The 19071-nt window shown below is 39.7% G+C and overlaps 1 long non-coding RNA gene and 1 pseudogene across 1 annotated transcript in view; one reads left to right on the top strand and one right to left on the bottom strand.

Moving 5' to 3' along the window:
- Positions 1-19071, top strand: part of LOC144368435 (uncharacterized) — a 188697-nt gene that overhangs the window by 116742 nt on the left and 52884 nt on the right. The gene's annotated exons all lie outside the window — the stretch shown is intronic.
- Positions 1274-2675, bottom strand: LOC144368431 (COMM domain-containing protein 2 pseudogene; annotated as a pseudogene).

Genomic DNA, 19071 nt, shown 5'->3' with positions numbered 1-19071 from the left:
CTGGACACATAAAAATAGCCATCAAAGAGTGGTGGTCCTTAAACTCACCCACTGTGCTCACTGGTTTTGACTGGAGTCAGCCTGTGGATGTTCCTGGTTGCCTTGCTCACTCTCCTGCTTATGCACTTTTGAGAGGTCTCCAGGTTTTTGCTGCTCTGAACCTCATTGCTACAAGCTTCAGGCACAAGCCTCCCTTGTGTGGGACTGTCCCTGGTATATGTGCTAGGAATGTGGCTGCTGGTCACAGGGCATATGAGAGGTCAGCCCAGGGACCACACCCAGCTCTCTTCCTAGAAGCAGCAACAGTTGCTACAAGTGTCGATCACATGTGAGATGCCCTGGGTCTAGTCTCCTTGGAGGTGTCCAGGCACTTTCTCAGGGGCTCTTAGCTGTTGGCAATAAAACCTTCAGAAGCTATTTCATTATGAGGTCTATATTTATTGTTATTGATAATGTTATATTCCTTTTCTGTGTTTGATAGACATTTGTATTCCTTTGTAAAATTTCTGGTCATATATTTTGGTCATTTTTAACTAGATTAATTATATTTTTCTTACCAATTTGTAGGTTATCTTTACATATTTTTAATTTTCAAGTGTGTAAATTAAATTGAAACTCTATCAGTTATATTGAAAATATATTCTTAAATTTCTAAACATTTTTAGTTTAAGACATCATTTTTCCCCTGGATAATCAAGCAATGATCACATTATTCTTGTATCCATTATTTACAAATGTAAATGACAGTGTGTCTCTTAGTTGCTTTGGGTATATGGGAAAAATTAATCCTTCTGAAAATATTATTAACAATCACACAAAATTGAGTACGTCTTAAGTCAATGAACCATAAGTCAAACTTCAGCAATATGGTAAAAACTACTTATGTTTACATTCAAAGAAAAATGCATGAACTTCTTATAACAATATGGGCATATAATTTAAAAAACTCATACTCACTTTACATTATTCTGTAGCTAGTAACATCATGAGATGCTTTTAAAAGTCAGAAATATTGTACTATTTATAAATACTCTGAATAGGAAAGGAATCACCTGTAAATTTTATTCTCAAAATTGATCAATAAGGAGGAAAATGCTAGTTAAGCAGACAAAAATGTACCAAAACCAGGGTATTACTCATATATATAGAAGATATGAACAGTATAGATTTATTTCTAGTTGATTCAATCCTATTTACACATTTAAAATACAAAATTCCATTTCAATCTGTCAAGAAGCTGACCACATTGAGTACCAGAAAAGGAACCTGACTTGAGCTTCTGACCGTGACCTCAATATCCTGGAAAAGGAAAAGTAATTTCATGGAATCTAGATGCATTTATCAACACCAATTAATAAAAATTAATTCTGAAAAGTAATTCCTGAATTTCATCCATTCACAAATGAGTCAAAGGCATTAGGACCTTAACACTTGGTCCTACTTGATGTTGTGACCTACTCTCCTACAGTGGTTTGTTTTCATCTCCTCCAAGGATTGTTACAGTTGCTGAACTAAATGCAGTAGGGTGGCTGAGTCTGCCTGCAGAACTTTGGTGTTGTGGTCTCCATTCTGATTTAGGTGTAGTTTGATAGTCACTGCTGGCTGAATCTGTTGCCTGAGACTTCTGCTTGAAAGTTGTACATGTAGTCGCCACTCAAGGCTGTGGTAACTGGGAAGGCTGGGTGCCAATTCACCCAGAATAGTTCTGATCCCTTTTCTGTTGTCCAGGTAAAGCTGAAGCAATAATTTGCTCAGTTCTTCAGAGAATCCCAGAAGAAAAACAGAGTCTTGGAAATCCACTTCAGAAATGATGAGTTGGAGCTCTGGGTGAGCAGGTAGGTCAACCCTTCCACACCATGCTGGACAGTGTTGCTGCTCACGTTGAGCTTCCTGGCGGCGCCCTCGTAGACCTTGGGCATGGTCCCTGGCCTCAGGAACTCCACCCCGATCCACTCAAGCTCCACTACCACTTCTGCAGGAAGGCCAGCTGCTCCTTAGGCTCTTCCCACAAGTCCAGCAGCATCTTCGCTGGGCACTCTTTTTCCCCCGCAGCACCCTGGTCTTCCTGTTTAAGACATCTTTGGACATACAGATGTCTTTAATGTTTTTAAAAAATATTGTTTAGTTATAGTTGGAAACAATACTTTTATTTTATTTATTTACTTCTATGTGGTGCTGAGAATCAAACCCAGCACCTTGCACATGGTAGGCAAGCACTCCACCACCGAGCTCCAGCCCTAACCCAAGATGATTTTAATTTTATGTGCTCAAATTAATAATCTTTTCTCATGTGATCGTGTGTTTTTATGTGTTTTAAAAGCTATCTGCAATACTTTCCACTAATCATTTTAACATTTACTTTTAAAATATTAACATGGTTAATATATCTAGAGTTGACCATGCATATGGAATGATGTGGGAATGCAAGTGTGTATTTTATTTGTGGAATGCCAATTCTCCAGTCCCATTTGTTAAGTAATTATCTCTTTTCCTACTTCTCTATGATGCCATCTCCATTGTGAATCCAAGTTGTTCATGTGGACAGTTCTGTTTCTGGGATTCTTAAGAATGTGTTGATAAACTTGTGTTTTTATTCTATTGATAGATGATTCTTGCTACATCGGTTGAGAATGTTTCCTTCCACTACAGAGTAAAAAGAAAAAATATGATCATAAGACATCCACTTTTATAGAAGGGTAATAATAGTAACCTGTGTGATAGAGCTTTCCTTGGGAAGAATATATGTTGGACATATTTTTTTTAATGTGGGAGTATCAGAACACTGATTATAGAACCCACTCAACACTAAGTAGCCATGAAACAGAGACCTGTCCCCCACCGATGGACAGCTCTCTTTCTTTCATGACATCTATTCTGACCCTATGAAAAGTCTACCCAAGTAAAATAATTACCACTTACTCAGTATTCTAAAGAGCGTTGTGAGAGACTCTGCATCTAATAGAAGAAAAAAATAGGCCTTAATCTTCATCATGTGGGATTAGGCCCCAACTTCCTTAATAAGACTCTTACTGTAAAAAAATTAATACCAATAATCAATAAATGGGATGGAATCAAACTACAAAGTTTCTTTTCAGCAAAAGAAACAATCTGTGAGGTGAACAGAGAGCCTACATCCTGGGAGCAAATCTTTACACCTCACTTATCAGATAGTGCACTACTCTCTAGGGTACATAAAGAACTCAAAAAGCTAAACACTGAAAAACAAATAACCCAAACAAATGGGCTAAGGACCTGAACAGACACTTTTCAGGAGAGGATATACAATCAATCAATAAATATAAGAAAAAATGCTCATCATCTCTAGCCATCAGAAAAATGCAAATCAAAACCACTCTAAGATATCATCTCACTCCAGTCAGAATGGCAGTTATTATGAAGACAAACAACAATTAGTGTTGGTGAGGATGTGGGGAAAAAGGTACACTCATACATTGCTGGTGGGACTGCAAATTGGTGCAGCCAATATAAAAATGGAGGTATGGAACCACCATTTGACCCAGCTATTCCTCTCCTCGGACTATATCCAAAGGACTTAAAAACAGCATACTACAACAACACAGCCACATCAATGTTTATAGCAGCACAATTCACAATAGCTAAAGGAGGGGAAGGCAGGGATGTGGGGATAGGAAAGATAGTAGAATGAAATAGACAGGAGCCAACCTAGATGTCCTTCAGTGGATGAATGGATAAAAAAATGTGGCATATATACAAAATGGAATTTTAGTCAGCATTTAAAAGAACAAAACCATGGAATTTGCATGTAAATGGATGGCACTGGAGAAGATAATTCTAAGTGAAGTCAGTCAATCCTCCCCCCAAAAAAACAAATACTGAATGTTTTCTCTGATATAAGAAGGTTGACTCATGGTGGGGATGGGAGACAGAGCATGGGAGAAATAGGGTAGAGGGGTGGGAGAGAAAGGGAGGGGGCAGGGGATTAGCAAGGATGGTGAAATGTGATGTATGAAGACTTGAATTGGGTGTCCACATACTTTATATACAAACAGAGATACAAAAATTGTGGTATATATGTGTATTAAGAATTGTAATGCAAAAAAATAGTGTTACCTTAGGTAGAGGTAAGTGAAAGGAGGGGAAGGCAGGGGATATGGGGATAAGAAAGATAGTAGAATGAAACAGACATTATACTTTATATATATGTGACTGTATAACCAATGTGATTCTACAATATGTACACTCAGAAAAAGATAAATTATATCCCAATATGTATGATATATCAAAGTATATAAGTGCATTCTACTGTCATGTATAACTAATTGAAACAAATTAAAAATTTAAAAAAGAGAGAATTGTGGCTTTGACCAATAGCATTGCCCCTGCATCTCCCAAAAGAGCAAGAGTGCATGGCTCTGGGAAAACTCCCTCTGCTGAGAAGCCTTGCTTACCTTCAGTCTGGTCCTCACAACTAACCTCTTACACTGAACTGAGAAAGCCTAATGTGTGCATGGGAGTGGGTATGTCATGAGGAATAGAACATTCAGACATTTAGATTGTATATTGTTTCCATTCTGCATTCTTCTTGCACACTACCCTAGTGTGTAATTTTGCAATGAATTTCCTCTTGCATTTTACTGAACATTTTAAAATTCTTCAAAAATTCTGTGATTCTAGGATGCTGAGTTGTTTTGTGAGCCTCTGCTTTTCCATGCAACATGGAATGTCTAATTGATAGGAGATTGCTGTTACATCAAAGTAGTTTTGAACTTAATGTAATTTCTACATTTTATACTTAATGTAATTTCTACATATTTGTACTTAATGTAATTTCTACCAGCATTATACTATTTTAATCAGAATAACTTTATAATGACAATAGCTTAATTTATAATAATAATAGCTAAATAGTTAATTGATAGGCCAGACCCACTCCAGGTTCCTCTTTAGATGTCATGGTGTTTTAGCCTTCAAAATACTTTTTTTTTTTGAGGGGGAGGATGTACTGGGGATTGAATTTAGGGGCACTCTACCATGGAGCCACATCCCCAGCCCTATTTTGTATTTTGTTTCAGAGACACCGTCTCACTGAATTGTTTAGTGCCTGCTTTGGTTGGGGCTAGCTTTGAACTCATGATCCTCCTGTCTCTGCATTCTGAGCTGCTGGCATTACATGTTTGCACCACCACACCTGGCTACCTTAAAAATACTTTTAAAAATGGCCTAATCTAAGTCATATATTGACAAATGTAGTATATGCCTTTATGTATTTATATTCTTTTGAACATCCCCTAATAAAATTTTATAATCTGTCTACAGAAGTCTTAAGTCTTTTTTTTTATTATTTAGGCAATTTCAGTCTCTGATACTATTGTAAATAGTACATCCTGTTCAATCACAATTTCTAATCATTTGCCACTGGAATATAAAACTTTATTTTTACTTTTGTACCTCAAGCTTTTATTCAGGAACCTTGACATTTTTTATAGGTATTTCTAATAATCTTTCTGGAGATTACATTTTTTTTTTCAAAATATAAATAGTTTGGGCTGGGGATGTGGCTGAAGGGGTAGTGCGCTCGCCTGGCATGTGGGAGGCACTGGTTTCGATGCTCAGCACCACATTAAAAAAATAAAATAAAGATATTGGGTCCATCTAAAAATAAAAAATAAATAAAAATATTTAAAAAATCGTCATCATTTGAAAATAACGCAAGTATAAGCTTTCTATATTTTAGTATTCCATTCTTCTACTTTCTTTTATTCTCATTATATTTTACTGAGAGGATCTGCAATACAAATTTGATTAAACATGGTGACACCGGGTGTGATTATTCTGATTTATAGTAAACATTTCTAGGGAGGAGAGATGCTAGCAAGAAGTCTGACTGGAAGCCCTACCATCCTTCCTCCCACAAAGACAACTCCCCAAATAAGCAATGCATTTTGGTGAGGGTGAGTGAAGAGAGGCTCAGAGCACATCTAAGGATCAGCAGAAGCCAGATAGAGCATGGGAACCTGGATGTTCACACAGAGTAGAGGACTCACTTAGTGTCGGACACGCCATCAACAGCCAGGAGCAGCCCAGAACAAGGGAGCCTCCTCCCTGTGTGGACTAATCAAGCAAGAGGACCCCAGGGCTCCCACCCAAACCTTGGACACCGTCCATCCTCACTACTAGGACTCTTGTATTCTCATGCCCCTCAGTTCCCCCGAGGGTACTGCCTGGAGTCCATACATCTGAGCTCCAGAAGAGAAGGAGGTGACCGTGTCCCCCACTCCTGTGGCCAGCACAGCTATGAGACCATGGCACCTGGGGACTGGAAATACTGCTGGATTGTGTCTTGCTCAGGTGACAAACAGCCATGGCACCCCACCTTCCCTGAGACTTAGGCACTGCTAAGCCACCCACACTTGGTGGCCTGCCACTCCTGAGCTCACCCCCTGTCACAGCCTGGCCCATGGGGCCAGGCTGCAGTGAAGCCACACATCAGTGCTCCCAGTCTCTGGTGCACCCTGCCCCTCAGGGCCTGGGCTGGGACTGTAGGCTGCCTCCTGGAAGAGGCATCTGAGTGCCCACAGCAGTCATAACCCATGTCTGACTGAAGTTTCACATCACTTCCTGGGACCTAGCTGAGCAGCCAGACTTGCAAGGGCTGAGGTGAATGTAGTGCTGTGGGTTCAGAAAACAGAGCATTGGCTGAGCTGCATCCTCACCCTACAGGTCAGAAAACCCTACAACCCTGGGTAAGAGCCAGGACCCTGCAATGCTGGAACTGTGTGAGCTTCCTAGACCTTCCAGTCCTAGAACTGGATAGGCCTCTGTGGGGGGCTGTAGCATTTTCCTTCCCTGATTGGTTGCTGCTCTGTCAGTCACTTCCAGTGATCTGGCCACATTCAAAGTGGCCCTCCATGGCTGCCCTGATCCTGGAAGTAGCAGAATGTGTCTTCATGCTTAGGCGTGCCTTCCTATAACCCCAGGGGTCATATTACCTTACCTGTCCTTGTAACCCTGCCCCTCTTGACCTTTTTTTTTTTTTTTTTTATTGGTTGTTCAAAACATTACAAAGCTATTGACATATCATGTTTCATACATTAGATTCAAATTGGTTATGAACTCCCATTTTTACCCCAAATACAGATTGCAGAATCACATCTGTTACATATCCACATTTTTACATAATGCCCTATTAGTATCTGTTGTATTCTGCTTCCTTTCCTATCCTCTACTATCCCCCCCTCCCCTCCCATCTTGTCTCTCTACCCCATCTACTGTATTTCACTTCTCTCCTTGTTTATTTACCCATTCCCCTCGAAACCTCTTATGAGTGCTTTAGTATAACAATGAGCATCTCCCTCCATTACCATGCAATTTCTCTTTTCTCTCCCTTTCCCTCCCACCTATTGTATCTGTTTAATGTTGATCTTTCCTTCCTGCTCTTCCTCCCTGCTCTGATCCTGGTTATTCTCATTATATCAAAGAAGACATTTGGTATTTGTTTTTTAGGGATTGGCTAGCTTCACTAAGTATAATCTGCTCTAGTGCCATCCATTTCCCTGCAAAATCCATGATTTTGTCATTTTTTAGTGCTGCATAATATTCCATGGTATATAAATGCCACATTTTTTTTATCCATTCATCTATTGAAGGGCATCTGGGTTGGTTCCACAGTCTAGCAATTGTGAATTGTGCCGCTATGAACATCGATGTGGCAGTATCCCTGTAATAAGCTCTTTTAAGGTCTTCAGGGAATAGTCCGAGAAGGGCAATAGCTGGGTCAAATGGTGGTTCCATTCCCAGCTTTCCCAGGAATCTCCATACTGCTTTCCAAATTGGCTGCACTAGTTTGCAGTCCCACCAGCAATGTACAAGAGTACCCTTTTCCCCACATCCTCGCCAGCACTTGTTGTTGTTTGAGTTCATAATGGCTGCCAATCTTACTGGAGTGAGATGGTATCTTAGGGTGGTTTTGATTTGTATTTCTCTAACTGCTAGAGAAGGTGAACATTTTTTCATATATTTGTTGATTGATTGTATGTCCTCCTCTGAGAAGTGTCTATTTAGGTCTTTGGCCCATTTGTTGATTGGGTTATTTGTTTTCTTATTGTTTAATTTTTTGAGTTCTTTGTATACTCTGGATATTAGGGCTCTATCTGAAGTGTGAGGAGTAAAAATTTGTTCCCATGATGTAGGCTCCCTATTTACCTCTCTTATTGTTTCTCTTGCTGAGAAAAAACTTTTCAGTTTAAGTAAGTCCCATTTGTTGATTCTTGTTATTAACTCTTGTGCTATAGGTGTCCTGTTAAGGAATTTGGAACCCGACCCCACAATATGTAGATCGGAGCCAACTTTTTCCTCTATCAGGCGCAGAGTCTCTGTTTTGATATCTAGTTCCTTGATCCACTTTGAGTTAACTTTTGTGCATGGCGAGAGGAGGAGATTCAGCTTCATTTTGTTGCAAATGGATTTCCAGTTTTCCCAGCACCATTTGTTGAAGATGCTATCCTTCCTCCATTGCATGCTTTTAGCTCCTTTATCAAATATAAGATAGTTGTAGCTTTGTGGATTAGTCTCTGTGTCCTCTATTCTGTACCATTGGTCCACCCGTCTGTTTTGGTACCAGTACCATGCTGTCTTTGTTACTATTGCTCTGTAATATAGTTTGAAATCTGGTATCGCTATACCGCCTGATTCACACTTCCTGCTTAGAATTGCTTTTGCTATTCTGGGCCTTTTATTTTTCCATATGAATTTCCTGGTTGCTTTATCTATTTCTACAAGAAATGCCATTGGGATTTTGATTGGGATTGCATTAAACCTATAGAGAACTTTTGGTAATATCGCCATTTTGATGATGTTAGTTCTGCCTATCCATGAACAGGGTATATTTTTCCATCTTCTAAGATCTTCTTCTACTTCTCTCTTTAGGGTTTTGTAGTTTTCATTGTATAGATCTTTCACCTCTTTTGTTAGGTTGATTCCCAAGTATTTTATTTTCTTTGAGGATATTGTGAATGGAGTGTTTTTCCTCATTTCCATTTCAGAAGTTTTGTCGCTGATATACAGAAATGCCTTTGATTTATGCGTGTTAATTTTATATCCTGCTACTTTGCTGAATTCATTTATTAGTTCTAGTAGTTTTTTTGTGGACTCTTTTGGTTCTTCTAGGTATAGAATCATGTCGTCCGCAAAAAGTGATAATTTAAGTTCTTCTTTTCCTATTTTTATGCCTTTAATTTCTTTCGTCTGTCTAATTGCTCTGGCCAGTGTTTCGAGAACTATATTGAATAGAAGTGGTGATAGAGGGCATCCCTGTCTTGTTCCAGATTTTAGGGGGAATGCCTCTAATTTTTCTCCATTCAGAATGATGCTAGCCTGAGGCTTAGCATAAATAGCTTTTACAATGTCTAGGTAAGATCCTGTTATCCCTAGTTTTTCTAGTGTTTTGAACATAAAGGGATGCTGTACTTTGTCGAAAGCTTTTTCTGCGTCTATTGAGATGATCATATGGTTCTTATCTTTAAGTCGATTGATGTGGTGAATAACATTTATTGATTTCCGTATATTGAACCATCCTTGCATCCCAGGGATGAATCCTACTTGATCATGGTGTACAATTTTTTTGATGTGCCTTTGTATCCGATTCGCCAGAATTTTATTGAGGATTTTTGCATCTAAGTTCATCAGGGATATTGGTCTGTAGTTTTCTTTCTTTGAGGTGTCTTTGTCTGGTTTCGGAATCAGGGTGATGTTGGCCTCATAGAATGAATTTGGCAGAGCTCCCTCTTTTTCTATTTCCTGAAATAACTTGAAAAGTATTGGTATTAATTCTTCTTTAAAGGTTTTGTAAAACTCCGCTGTATACCCATCCGGTCCTGGGCTTTTCTTGGTTGGAAGTCTTTTGATTGCTTCTTCTATTTCATCTATTGATATTGGTCTGTTTAAGTTGTGGGTATCCTCCTGACTCAGTCTGGGCAAATCATATGACTTAAGGAATTTATCGATGTCTTCACTATCCTCTATTTTATTGGAATATAGGTTTTCAAAATAATTTCTAATTGTCTTCTGTATTTCTGTTGTGTCTGTTGTAATATTGCCTTTTTCATCCCGTATGTTAGTAATTTGAGTTCTCTCTCTTCTTCTCTTCGTTAGCATGGCTAGGGGTCTGTCAATCTTATTTATTTTTTCAAAGAACCAACTTTTAGTTTTGTTAATTTTTTCAATAGTTTCTTTTGTTTCAATTTCATTGATTTCTGCTCTGATTTTAATTATTTCTTGCCTTCTGCTACATTTGCTGTTGTTTTGCTCTTCCTTTTCTAGGGCTTTGAGATGGAGTGTGAGCTCATTTATTTGTTGGTTTTTCCTTTTTTTGAGGTATGACCTCCAGGCGATGAATTTCCCTCTTAAAACTGCTTTCATTGTGTCCCATAGATTCCGATATGTTGTGTCTGTGTTTTCATTTATCTCTAAGAATTTTTTAATTTCCTTCTTTATGTCTTCTGTAACCCATTGATCATTCAGTAACATATTGTTCATTTTCCATGTGATGTAGGATTTTTCCTTCCTTCTTTTATCATTGATTTCCATTTTCATTGCATTATGATCAGATAAAATGCATGGTATTATCTCCACCCCTGTATATTTACTGAGGGATGCCCTATGACATAATATATGGTCTATTTTTGAGAAGGATCCATGTGCTGTTGAAAAAAAAGTATAGCCACTTGATGTTGGATGATATATTCTATATATGTCAGTTAAGTCTAGGTTGTTGATTGTGATATTGAGTTCTATAGTTTCTTTATTCAACTTTTGTTTGGAAGATCTGTCCAATGGTGAGAGAGGTGTGTTGAAGTCACCCATAATTATTGTATTGTGGTCTATTTGATTCTTGAACTTGATGAGAATTTCTTTCATGGACATCACAGCCCCATTATTTGGTGCATAAATATTGATGATTGTTATGTCTTGTTGGTGAATGGTTCCTTTTAACAGTATATAATGCCCTTCCTTATCCCTTTTGATTAATTTAGTCTTGAAGTCGATTTTATTCGATATGAGGATGGCCACACCTGCCTGCTTGCGAGGTCCGTGTGCGTGGTATATTTTTTCCCAACCTTTCACCTTCAGCCTGTGTATGTCTTTTCCAATCAGATGCGTCTCCTGGAGGCAGCATATTGTTGGGTTTGTTTTTTTAATCCATGTTACCAGCCTATGTCGCTTTATTGGAGAGTTTAAGCGATTAACGTTTAGAGTTACTATTGATGTATGGTTTGTACTTCCAGTCATGTTTGATTATTTATCTTCTTTTAGTTTGTTTCTCCTAGCTTAGCTTTCCCCCGCCCTCTGGCTTTATAGAGGCACTTCCCACTGATGGTTTTGGTTATTGTTTTTCATTTCTTCCTCATGTAATGTTTTGCTCAAGACGCTTTGCAATGCTGGTTTTCTGGCTACGAATTCTTTTAGTTTTTGTTTATCCTGAAAGATTTTTATTTCGTTGTCGTACCTGAAGCTTAATTTTGCTGGATACAAAATTCTTGGTTGGCAACCATTGTCTTTCAGTGTTTGAAATATGTTGTTCCAGGATCTTCTCGCTTTTAGCGTCTGTGATGAAAAATCCGTTGTTAACCTTATTGGTTTACCCCTAAATGTAATCTGCCTCTTTTCTCTTGTAGCTTTTAATATTTTCTCTTTGTTCTGTATGTTGGATATCTTCATAACAATGTGTCTTGGAGTTGGTCTACTGTGATTTTGTGTGCTCGGTGTCCTGTATGCATCTACAATTTGTATATCTGTTTCCTTTTTTATTTCTGGAAAGTTTTCTGTAATTATTTCATTCAGCAGGTTACTCATTCCCTTGGTATTAATCTCTGTGCCTTCTTCTATCCCGATGACTCTCAAATTTGGTTTTTTTATATTATCCCAAATCTCTTGGATGTTTTTCTCGTGATTTTTTACCAGCCTATCTGAGTTGGCTAGACTCCTTTCAAGATGATATATTTTGTCTTCATTATCTGACGTTCTGGCTTCTACTTGTTCCACTCTGTTGGTGATACTCTCGATAGAGTTTTTAATTTGGTTTACCGTTTCCTTCATTTCCAGAATTACATTTTGATTTTTTTTAATAATCTCTATTTCCTGATAAAGATGCTTAACTTCTTCTTTTATCTGTTTCTGTAATTCACTTTCAATGTGATCTTTAAGATTCTTTTCCATCTGTCTAAGGTGTTCCTTGAGTTCTTTATATGGCCATTTTTCTGATGACTCTAAGTCCTCCTGAATATTTAGGCTGTCCTTCATTGTTTGTACTCCTTTTCTTCCTTGCTTTTTTATGCTCATGTTACTTCTTGTTCTGTTTGACTGCTGAGTTATTGTTTATTCTTATAAATTTATTGGATGCTTGGGAGGAGAGATAATAGAAGGGAAGGGAAGAAGTCACTAAAGAGAATGAGTGTAGGCAGGTAGAGTTCAGGAAAGGGGAAGTAAGAAAATTGAAAAGAAATGAAAAGACAGAAGAAAAAAGTGAAAAGAAAGAAAGAAAAGAACAAAAAATTAAGACTTTAAAACAAAAAAAAATTATAGTGATAATAAAAAATGAAAATTAAAGTTTAAAAGATAATAGTAACCATAATAGAATAAAAAGAATTTAAAAAATTGAAACCATTAATAAGAAAGTTAAAGAACAACAACTAATCAACATCAAAAAGTAAAAAAAAAATAAAATAAAAAAATAAAAATAAAAAGATAAAAAAATAGAAAAATTTAAAAAAGTACTAATAATAATCATTGAAAAATAATAATAATAATAAATGCAGTCATAGAGCTCGGTTAACTTCTCTTCCAGTAGGTGGAGCTATGCCCACTGGGCCAGGCTTCTTTTCTTGATAGGTAGGAACCAATCACTGTGCCTCAGCTCTTCTTCCCAGACTGTGTGGGTCTCCAATCCTGAGTACTTAGAGTCTTCTCTTGTGGTTCCTCAATCCAGGCCCCGCTCACCTGTGACGCTTACCACACTACTAGCTACACGCTGGGTCTGCTGCTCCTGGGAGCTCTGTTTTCATGGATGCCTGGCCACACCCTTTCTGTTTGCCTCCCTCAGACCCCAAGTTTGTATGGCTTGGGGCTGAGGGCCCCAGCGAACTTGTTTGCCCTCAGGTAGTGACTCCCTTGGTATCTGGTGCAAGGGACCTCTGTTGTCAGCACTGGTGGAAAGCAATAGCTGTGAGTTCTGCTCTGCAGGTCCCACGTCCCTCCTGATTCCCTGGGTCCGGCTATGGTGCTCAGTTGGTTTTTACCTCTGTGAGTTCAGGTGGGACTAGTTATTTCAGTGGGATCGTTAGTGCTGAGACAGGAGAAGCAGGCGAACCAGAGCTTGCATGCCACTGATTCGTGCTCAGTGTGTGTTTTCTGAGGGGCCCCGGCTGCACGCCTTAGCTCCACGTCAGCTCAGCTTTGCCTAGTGATCCTGAGCAGGCGGGCTGTGGGCCGCGCTCTGGCGCCGCGGTTGTCCGCGGCCTTAGCAGCGACGCTGGGACCTCCGTCGCTCCTCAGCTAGGTGCCTGTGTCCAAGCGGCTGCCGCCACAGCTCTCCAGCCCCTCCCTCCGGAGCACGGGTCCCCTAGCAGGGGACTGCCAAGCAAGTCCAGAACCGTTTTTGCCCAAAGGTGCAGCAGGGAACACGCAACCGCTGCGTTCGGAGTCGTGGTCCCGCCTTCAGAGGATAGGACTCGGCACACAGCCCAGTTCCCGTCTCTAGGTGCGGCAGCAGGACGATGTAGTCAGAGCAGGAAGCAAATGGCGGCTTCCGCGGAGTGGATTTTCGGCCCCGAAACCACCGCCCAGCCAACAATCCCAAACCACTAACTCTCTTTGCATAGAAAATATTCAAAAAAAAAAAAAAAAGGTGTTGTACTGAGGTTTCTTTGTCAGGTACTTACAATCCTCTGATGATTACGTATTCAGCTCCTCTGCCAGTAGCGAAGAGAAAGAGGCAGCAGATGGGCGCAGAGCACCCGCGGCTCTGAGCAGAAAAGCGTCTCTCTTTCGATCTCCTTGTTTTTTCTGCTGCTTGGCAAGGTGATCCACTACAGATTAATGGTGAAAGGAGTTCTAACATGCTGCTTAAAATCTCGATTAAAGCCGCTGCTCAGAGCCCCACGCTCAACACTTCAGCAACCCCTGTACGTAGCGGCCATCCCCATTCCCTCTTAAACTCTTGACCTTTTTTGGATGGAATTTTCTGAAGAATGAGGATCTCCCCAGTAAAAGTCCACTCTTGGACATGCTCACTCTCACCAGCCCCTCGTGACATTCCTTGCTCTCCCATTGGGGGAGCTTGAGGCAGAGGAGCTGTCCTGGCTGTTTTCTTTGGCTTCCTAGGAAATTCACTCAAGCAACCTTTAGTTTGGCTGCCTGCGCTGCTGGGGGCAGCAGGCCTCCCAAGATTCTTTAGTCCTGGAACTGGATAAGAATCCTAGACCCTACAATGGTGTGATGTCCCAGAACCCTGAAGTTCTGGAACTAGGTGAGTTTTCTGGACCCCTCTCCCTTCCTGGAACTGGGAGACCACCAAGCTGCTCAGCTGCTGAGCCACTCTGCTCCCTAAAGTGGAGTCATTATATATATTGTTTCCCTTCCCTTTGAAGTGCAGCACTGTGGGAGTCCATCCTTGAACTGACTGAGTTTACTCCCTGGCTAGGTGTGAGGTGCTCAGACACTTTTAATGTAGCAGAGCTCTCCCCATCCTTTATGGGTTTGAGAGATTTTCTGTGTGGAGGCGTGTCTCATCACTGCTCCAAAGATCCAGTCACTGCACCTGACCTTGCCCCATTGCCCCCCTTGACCTTCATTGGATGAAATTTTCCCCAGAATTTTTGTTCCCCAATAAAAGCCCTATCCCTAGCATTCTCTCTCTCTCTCTCTCTCTCTCTCTCTCTCTCTCTCTCTCTCTCTTTCAGTAAAACCTCACTGCCCCCCTGGGGAGCTTGAGGCTGAGGGTTCAAGGAGCCATCCCAGAGCTGGTTTAAAGGTAAAATGGTGTCTGTGTCTTTAATTTAAACTCCCTGAGGATTTTCCCACGTGACCAAAATGTTCACACCATCTGCACTGGCCCTGGACTAAATAGCACCACAAACTCTTCTTGCAATGATAGAATGATCTTATGTAGATCAACTAGGAGTTCCTTTGAGTTTGTTGAGATGAAAAGTGCTTAGAACAGTAACTCACCTAATAAATTCTCAGTACACTTCCCCATCACCTGGTTAAGATCAACATTTCTTATTGTGTACTATATATCCTGAGATAGTGGAACTGTGTGCCTTTCCAGTGGTCTGATGGCTTTCCAATGGCCCTGTTCATAGCCCATGGTCCTCATCCCTGCCACCTGGTCCTTCTCCCACATCCTTGGGCAGTGGTTTGCAGACAGGTGCACACCAGCATCATTTGCAGGTCATCATCTCATTTGACCTCCTTCTTCACCTGAGGCTGCTGGCCTCTCTTCCCTGGCTCCCAGGCACTGCTCATGTGATTTGCTCTCCTGGGCCCTTCTCCACATTGACAGAAGGGAGCTGAGCCATTGTGGTTGGATGGTAAACACCAGAACATATTTACAGTCCTGCAGAACTTCTAGCACCAGGAAGAGTGCAGGCTCTGCAGCCAGCTGCCTGGGTGCTGGCTCAGCTCCTGCTGCAGTTCTGCCCTGGGCAAGTCCACTGCACTAGCCCTACCTGCCTTCCTCTGTCAAGACTGACTCCTGTGTGGAGATATGTTGGCATGTGGTCTTAATGATCTACTAAGGAACAGGCTTAGAATTACTTGGTATGTAATAAGCAGTCAAAACTAAAAATTTTAACTCATCTTTTCTTAATATTCCTCATTAGGAGCTCTAGATCTTGCAATAGTAAAATTAATGGAAGCTAGCTGGGTTCAAATTCTGACTGAATGACTCATTTGGAGCATATTATTAAACTAAGATCAGCCTGTTAGGCTATAGGATTAATACTACCTACTTCATAACACAGAGTTGTTACAGAAGTAAATAAAATAAATGGAATTAAGCACTTTGTATAAGGCCCAGCATGTAAAAAATAAGAATTTCTAAACTTCAGTGCAGGGTTTTTAGACCTTATGATTACTGATACCAGATTTAAGATCAAAGATATCATATAGTACCCTATTTTCATATATTAATTGGAATTTAGCTCTACTAGTATCTAGAACTGCAGTAGCAAGAAGTAATTTTTTAAATCAGTGTTTATGAACTCTTACAACAAAAATATATTAGAAAAAATTGAGTGAAATATAGTTAAAAAAGTATATTCACATATGTATATTCACTAAAGGCAGACCACAGTCAAAAAAAGTTAGAAAGTTCCTTATGAATATCAAAAGTCTAGTTTGACCCCTGTTGAGCAGTTAGTCAAGAAAGAACTTTCACTGTGTTAACACACCCCTCACTTGGATTTGTTTCATGGAAGAATTTCCAGTCTGTTATTTCAGTGCTGTGTTATTATGCACTAGATGAACTAGTTTTCCTGGTTGGTTTTCTATTTGTAACATTCAATTGATAATCAACCCAGATTTGTATACAAGAGTTGGGACTTTTAAACTCATTACGATGCTTTTTTGTATATACACAGCAAACAGGCTATTTTCCAAATGATGTTATTTTGCCAACATCATGAATGAGATGCTGCTGATTTGACTGGCTTGTTAAGAAGGTCCTTATTTTGGTTTCAGGATTCCTCTTGTAGGTCACAATTTGCTAAGTGGTTTTTTTTTTTAAACATGTATGGTGTTTAATTTTATTGACTATTCTTTAACACATCCACAATACCAGTATCATGATGTGATGCTTCCTTTTTATCAGTGTGTCCAATAGACCTTTCTGCCATGACAGAAATGTACAGAATATGCACTGCACTGTCAGGTATGATAGCCACCAGCCCATGTGGTTACTAAGCTCTTGAAATAAGTGGTGGTACTGAGATACTGAAATTTGATTTTGTAGAATGTTAATTAATTTAAATAGTCATACAAGGGTTTTGGTTCCTGTATTGAATGACTAATATGTAGGTTAGCAGAAGACATTTTAATTGGTGTTCATTATAATTTTTTCCTGATCTTTTTGCTTACCTGCCTTCCTTTCTTTGATCCTTCCTTCCATTCCTTTTCCTCCCTCTCTCCCTCACTTTTCCCTTTGCCTTTCTCCCTTTCTCTTCTTCCCTCCTTCCTTCCTTCCTTCCTTCCCTCCTTCCTTCCTTCCATCCTTCCTTCCCTCCTTCCTTCCTTCCTTCCTTCCTTCCTTCCTTCCTTCCTTCCTTCCTTCCTTCCTTCCTTCCTTCCCTCCCTCCCTCCCTCCTTCCTTCCTTCCTTCCTTCCTTCCTTCCTTCCTTCCTTCCTTCCTTCCTTCCTTCTCTCTAGCACTGGAGCTCAATCCCAGGGCCTTAGCATGCAAGGAAAGTGCTCTACCACTGAAACACATCCCAGCCTTCAGGAGAGTTTTCAATTAAAGGCTCCTGAAAGAAAGCTCGGTGCACAAATATGATAATTACAATTTTAGGAATGGGAGGTCCATGCCTTTAATCTCAGAGGCTTGGGAGTGTGAGGCGGGAGAATCATAAGCTCAAAGCCAGTCTCAAAAAATTAGTGAGATCCTATCTGAAAAAATAAGATCTCTGAATGTGACTCAGTGGTTAAGCTCCCCAGGGTTCACTCTGCAGTTCCAAGGGGAAGATAAGAATTTTACAAATGGGAAATAACATTTTTGAAATAATACAAGTTACATAATTTTAGCTTCAATTTAAAAGTTTACTCCTATTCTCAGACTTTATTTACAGGACATTCTGCTATTTTTTTCTTGAAAACATGGTACTTAAACAAATCTGACTTTTTCAAATGTGAAAATAGAATCCACTGAGAGTTAGCTGCCAATTCTTGATAGTATTTATTTGTAAGTTCCACAAATAAAGGTTTTTTGTTTGTTTTTAGTACTGGAAATTGAAGGCAGAGCCTTGCACATGTTAGGCAAGCACTTAACTGTGAGCTTTATTCCAGCTCATTAAGTGTGTTTAATGATTGTCTTCTCTCTGTTATCTAGCATAGTGATGGTATATAGTAAATTGTCATTAAATGTTTGTTTAATTATTATAATTAAATATCAACCACCTAAAGCTTCAAACTACACAACAGTCCTTAAATCTTGCAATCCAATAGTGACATCAGTTCATTTTAGCAGCGAGAAAGAGATGGGATCCAGGGCCACAGTGCAGTGATCCCTGGCTGGTAGCTGAAACCTCAGGATGCAAGCTGCATCAGCACAGTGCACTGCCATGTGTATGGACACATATTTGGAAACAGCCCAACTAGAATCAAGGTCTATTTATCCTACAGTCTTAGGTTCAGAGTTAGAAAGGACTTTCCACATGATTTAAACCAACATTCTTTCCCCAGAAGGATTTCTCTTTACAGTGTAACGTTGCTATGGTCTGAATATGTTCTTCCCAAATGTACATGTTGTGACAATCACCATTGTGACAGCAGCAAAAGGGACAATGAGACTTACTATACTCTCAAAATCAACTTAAATTATTTCTCAATTCTAATGATATATAGATTTTCACTGGTTGATAGTACAGGTAGAAAAAGTATGGAATGTGATTTAGAAGTCAAAACATGTGATTAGGTCATGGGGCTCTATATTTTTTAACAGAATGAATGCCCTTATATAAGAGGCTTCATACGTCATTCACATCCCTGTCCCTGCTTCTGCTTTCTGTCATCCAATGACGCAGCAATACACACCATCTTGGACAATGTGAATATACTTAGTGTGACTTAAGTGTACACTTCAAAATGGTCTAAATGGCAAATTGTAAGTGTATTTTACAGTAAAAACATCGAAAGATGCATTTTCTATTGTTCAGTGTTTCCTGCTATTATTTAGTGATCACATTCATTAAGAGCACTAACTAACCAGGCACATTGGCTCATGCCTGTAATCCCATTGGGAGGCTGAGGCAGGAGAATTGCAAGTTCAAAGTCAGCCTCAGCAAAAGCAAAAGCAAGGTGCTAAAAAATTTAGTGAGACCGTGC

This window comes from Ictidomys tridecemlineatus, chromosome 11 (assembly GCF_052094955.1).
Source record: "Ictidomys tridecemlineatus isolate mIctTri1 chromosome 11, mIctTri1.hap1, whole genome shotgun sequence".
NCBI classification, from domain to species: Eukaryota; Metazoa; Chordata; class Mammalia; order Rodentia; family Sciuridae; genus Ictidomys; species Ictidomys tridecemlineatus.
The sequence above is the reverse complement of the archived record's forward strand: the minus strand, read 5'-3'. Positions and strand labels throughout refer to the sequence as shown.